At 34.6% G+C, this 5540-nt stretch overlaps 1 pseudogene; it reads right to left on the bottom strand.

Moving 5' to 3' along the window:
- Positions 1-1067: 1067 nt before the first annotated feature.
- LOC108946721 (beta-D-glucosyl crocetin beta-1,6-glucosyltransferase-like) lies at positions 1068-2601 on the bottom strand (annotated as a pseudogene).
- Between the last annotated feature and the right edge of the window lie 2939 nt (positions 2602-5540).

Here is a 5540-nt window from a genome sequence, read left to right on the forward strand (position 1 = left end):
TGAAGTGAATCTACTCAAGGCCTCAAACCGTCGAACGACGCGCTAGAGATCAAAACGACCGGTCTGATTATTACACCCAGCGTGTGGCGCTAGCCTCGACCCTGCATGCAGGGTTTTCCTATTTCGTCCGGGATAATGTTATTTCGTTCCTACGCATTTTCAACTCGTATAAAAGAGGTTTTAAACCTAATTGGGAGGTAATCTAACATATTTTGAAGGAGAATTCCCGAGGAGGAACACACACCACGCTTGAAGGAGGCTTCTAACTAGTTTTTCTTCTCTTCTCTCCCTTTAATTTCATAGTTTATTAGTTCTAGAGTTTTGGATGCTACATGAATGTTGTGGTTTGAAACTTGAATTGTTCTTATTAATTTATAATATTGATTTATTTATTCAATCTTGTACTTAATTATTTGATTGCTTGATCACCAATTGAATACTATCTACGAATCTAGGATTGAACTGGGGAGAGGGAATTCTAGATTGCATATAAGATTGAGTAGAGAGAGATCTTGAACCTGATTAACGGGAACAGATTTGCGGTTAGGATAGGGATATACCTAATCACCTTGCTTGGTTATTATACGGAAATTATAAATGTGTTCTTGTTAGTCCTAATTCCATAGGAATATAGGTGTTATGTTAGCTTGAATAGGCGAGTAGTACTTCGGGAGAAGGCTACGAGCAATATTAGCCTTTTTAATCAATAAAACAGATAAATTAATTAGACAATTTAAGTAGAAAACGCAACGGGGTTGTTAGCTAACCCATAGCTATAGAATATTTTCTCCCATTGAATTCGCATCTAAGCTTGCCGACATATTTTCTTTAATTTCTTAGTTTTGACTCTAGACTAGTTGTAGTTAATAATCTGTAGAAATCGCTTGAATAGATTACTTGTCTTAGTTTAATTTAGTAAATAGTTAATCACAAGTCCATGTGGGTACGATATTTGGACTTAGAATCCTATATTACTTGTACGACCATGTATACTTGCACGTGCGTTTAGGAGCAACAGACCTCAAGTTAATATATTTTAAAGACAACAAGTAGACCTCAACTTCACATTATTTTCTCTTATTACTATTCTTACAAAGTTGAATTAGCACTTCAGCAGCTGCATTCATCTCTTCACCTCTTATAGATTTCAAATTCTTGCTGATATCTCTAACTTTGGCCCTCAAATTTTTCCCTATTTCACTAGCTATGACCCCTTTAACAACTTATGCATTTTTTTCTCTTCGAATCTTACCATCATCATTTCTAACAATTTCCACTGCCACTCCTAATTCTACCATCAACCTAGCATTCACTGGTTGATCAAGATGAAAAGGCATTGCTATAATCGGAACCCGAAATCGACACTTTCCTTTACTGAATTCCAACCACAATGACTTATAAATCCTCCAGTACTCGAATGGTTTAAAATTCTTGGTTGTGGAGCCCATTTATCCGAAACTTTTCCCCTTTCTCCAATCCTTTCAAGAAAACATTGTGTTGGTGCCTCCTCAAGATTTTGTTCTTCCCCCTTTGGAAATCTTACAACCCATATGAAATTAAAATTACTATGCTCCAATCCCAATGTTATCTCTTCTATATCTTCCTTTGCCAAGAAATACTCACTTCCAAAGGAAACAAATACAGCTGAATGCTTATCTTTCTTCCTAGCCAATCAATAAGCTCCAGATCATCCGCTTCGTCATCATTCATTGGATCTTGGACAGGTGGACCAGCTGGTATAACTTTCCAATTGCTCAATCCAATCAAATAGTCTATATGTATTTGGCCTCTATAATTCTAGAGGTACTCATTAGCATGATTTACATATTTTCTTGAGTAAAAATGTCACCATCATATTCATCAGTGATCTTTCTCTTTAGCAGATTTTGCCATCATTTCACCCTATTTTACAACCTGTGATAAATAGCTGGGAAAGGGAATTCAACTCCTGGTTTCTTTACTAAGTTAAAAAAAAGTATGAAAACACAGCTGCAACAGAAGTTATGAGCTTGATAGCTGGAATGTTATGCTCATTCGCTATACTCCTTCAGTCCATTGCTGTATCGCGTCGTAGATCACCAAATCAGGTTTCAGATTTTCCAAGATTTTGGACAATTTTGCTTTGGCCAATTTCATGGCCTTTTTAAGGGTGTGACTTAGATGGGGTGGGAGACCATTGGTTGTGTGGTAATGAGGAGGAAGTTGAGGCTACTCTGGTAAATGATGCTCAACAAGTTGAATTGAAATAGAGTAATTTTCGGGTATTTTTTTATGGATAGATTTGAGATTGATAGGTGTAGAACAAAAATAAATCAAGAATCCCCTATCTACGAGTTTTTTTGGCTACGTTGAGAATTAATGGAGAGATGTGTCCATACGCCAACAATGGAAACATCAGTAGCCTCAAAGTGTTAGTGCCACGTTCTGTATCCATGAAAACTTTCTTACAAAAGAAACTACTAACGTACGTAATTTTGTGTATTTCTTACAAAAGTTAGTGGCATTGATTGGCTTTATACGAAAAAATAGAGATGAGGACTAACCTAATAACGTGGAATAACCTGCTAAGAATGGGAAAAAATGCTTTGTTAGTTTTTAATGAAAGTGGTAATGTTGTACGATTGATTTTAGGGAATTTGAATGTAGATTATTAGCCAAGTTTTATGCAAAGTGACTTATTTGTGTGACTGTTTGTTAGGATTTTAGGCAATTTTTAAGAATGTGGCTGGTTATGTGACTGTTCCTTGGTTATTCTATGGTTAGAACTATGACAAAGGGAAAAAATGAATGTAAAAAGAAAACAAAAGAAGGGTTGCGAAGGGATATTTATCACTTCTCAAAAGAGTGATTGTTTGATTTTAGGACAGTAAACATTCTTTTCTAAGATATAACAAGCATGTTATCAATTGTCTTGAAGTATTTGATTTGCAGTGAAATAGTATTTTTATATAGATAATTAGCAGTAGTTGTACATGGCTGAGTAGTAGCTAGCTAAGAATAATTAGTCATCTCAATATATGTATATCTTTTGAGTTACGAGGAAAGTACAATTAGCTTTAAAACCACAATTATTTCCAAAACCACATTTGTCATGTTTAGCTAAATACTTTCTCTTGTCCATAATAAGTGACAAATTTACCTTTTTATTTTGTTTCAAAATAAGTGTTCATTTATATAATCGAAAAAAATTCAATTTATTTTCCCAAAATTATTCTTATTAACGTATCCCTAAAAAGTCTTTTACTACTCACATTGACTATGCTGCAATATTTAATTAAGGGTAGTTTAATCACACTAACTATTTTTGTCTAAAATTTTGTATTTCCTTAATGAGTGTGCCCAAGGAAAATTGGTCAATTATTGTGGACAGGAAGGAGTAATATCTTAAGAAATGTGTTAGACACATCCTATCTCATCTTAATTCTAACTTTAGCCACCAATATAAAATAACAAGCAGGAAAGTTTACACAGTGTGTCTATATATAGACTTATCTCGTGCATGTGCTTCCCCTAGCTGGCCTACTACTAATTAATCATACTTCTGTATATATATTTCTAAGTGAAAGTGTGTTTGTTCAGTCTGTCGTGATAAGAGAATAGGATAATCAAATGAAAGAAGCCTCATATTCCTCCTTTTCTTGCAGGTTCAATATATACTTTGCCATCCCCAACTTGCACCAAAATCCTTCTGATACATCCTTAGTTCAAGAGAAAACTTTTATACATCAAACCTTTTCTCAATCATACCTAATACCCGTGGCCAGGCAGCCAGCCTGTTTTATACACAAAGAAGTGAGTGAACAGTTAAATTTTTTGTTTCTAAATCCTCATCTGACTCCACGCGTCCAACCTTTTCATTTTCTCATTTTTTAATCAACCTTTTATTTTCTAAAAAAGATCTTCCACCACCACACCACCTCCTCAACCACTACATCCCTTAATCTAAGAGTTAAAGTAAGAATTTAAAGTTTATAGATTCTGAACTTGCCTTGAACTCATAATTTGTCTCAGTTATTAGGTTTGCAATTATAAATTTATATATATTTAATAAATTTTCAATATAAATATAAGTTCTAGATAAACTGGATCATTCAAACCCATATCTAATGATCTAGTTCCGCCCCTGAATCTTGGTGCCATGATTATTTATTTGATTATTATAGGTTAGCAACTATAATATGGCACTTCTAGTCTATTTGTTAACTGTAAGGTAGATTGTTTGGAGCACACAAGTTAAATAATTTGAGAAAGGATATAGTTTAAATAGCATGGTCAAAACTGGCTATCGGCTGCAATTCCTTTAGCGCGCTTTCTACCAAGAGTTTCTTATTTACATGGCTTAGATTTGAAACCAAGCCCAAACATCCCTCAGTGTCCCTCAAATATATTTAGAGATGTCAATTTGGGCGAGGCAGGGCAGGGCAGGGCAAGCCTTGACTCACTAAGATTTTGACCCACCCTCCCTGTCCCGTTTAGCCTTTTTCCTAATTTTTGCCCTGTCCCGCCCTATTAAGTCCTGCCCCGTTTAGATTCTCTTTAATTTTTTTCTCTTTGTTTTTTTGTTTATTTTCAAAAGTTAGCTTTCGTTAGATCAGATAGTGATTGGATCAAAACCACACACTTGACTTAACTGCAGGATAAATAAGCTCAGTCAAATAACATATTATGGAGAACTCCTTCATCCATAACTGAATGCTTCCAAAACTGGCGAGCAGGAAATAGAAAAAAAAATGGGATATCCAAAATCATTATAATCTGAAGATCTTGAAGTAGACGTGCATGTGCCATGCTTTCAGAATAGTTGCCAAAAGAACTTCTAAAAAACACTATATCTTTCGTACATACATGAAAAGTTACTAAGCTGCAAATAGAAGTAGATTGATTTTTTTCCTGTTAAATATATATTGTGCATTTTTATTAACATTAAGGGTATACTTAAAAACAATTAACAAATATATTTAGTCTTGATTTACTGAAGGGACAATTTTAATTTTTGTGCTAAAGCGAATGTTAATTTGGAACGAAGGAAGTATAAATTTGAAGCAGATGATGCTGGAGAAATATTTTAAAATCGAGTTTCGTACTTTTATTGGATTGATCAAATAGCTAGAGAAAATTAAATATTATGGTATATCGTACTAGATATGTTCACAAAATATCTGCTGTATGAAAACTCCTAAAACTATGACCAAAGTATTGAAGGAACATGTAACGACCCGGCCGGTCATTTTAAGTATTTTAGCCTCGATCTTCTATATATTGCCTCTTTTATGTTATATTGTGGTTATGTGACTTGCCGGGGTGTTTGATTTTGTTTTCGGGTGAGTTTCAGAGTGAAATGTGACACCTAGTCCCTAAGTTGGAGGCTTAAGTTGAAAGAGTTGACTGTAGTTTTACTTTTATGTAGACGGCTCCAAAATGGAGTTTTGACGGTCCCAATAGCTCTGTATGGTGATTTTGGACTTAGGAACATATCTGGATGTTGATTTGGAGGTTCGTAGGTCGTTTCGACTTGAATTGGCGAAAGTTAGAAAGTTGAA

Source organism: Nicotiana tomentosiformis, chromosome 11 (assembly GCF_000390325.3).
Source record: "Nicotiana tomentosiformis chromosome 11, ASM39032v3, whole genome shotgun sequence".
Taxonomy (NCBI): Eukaryota; Viridiplantae; Streptophyta; class Magnoliopsida; order Solanales; family Solanaceae; genus Nicotiana; species Nicotiana tomentosiformis.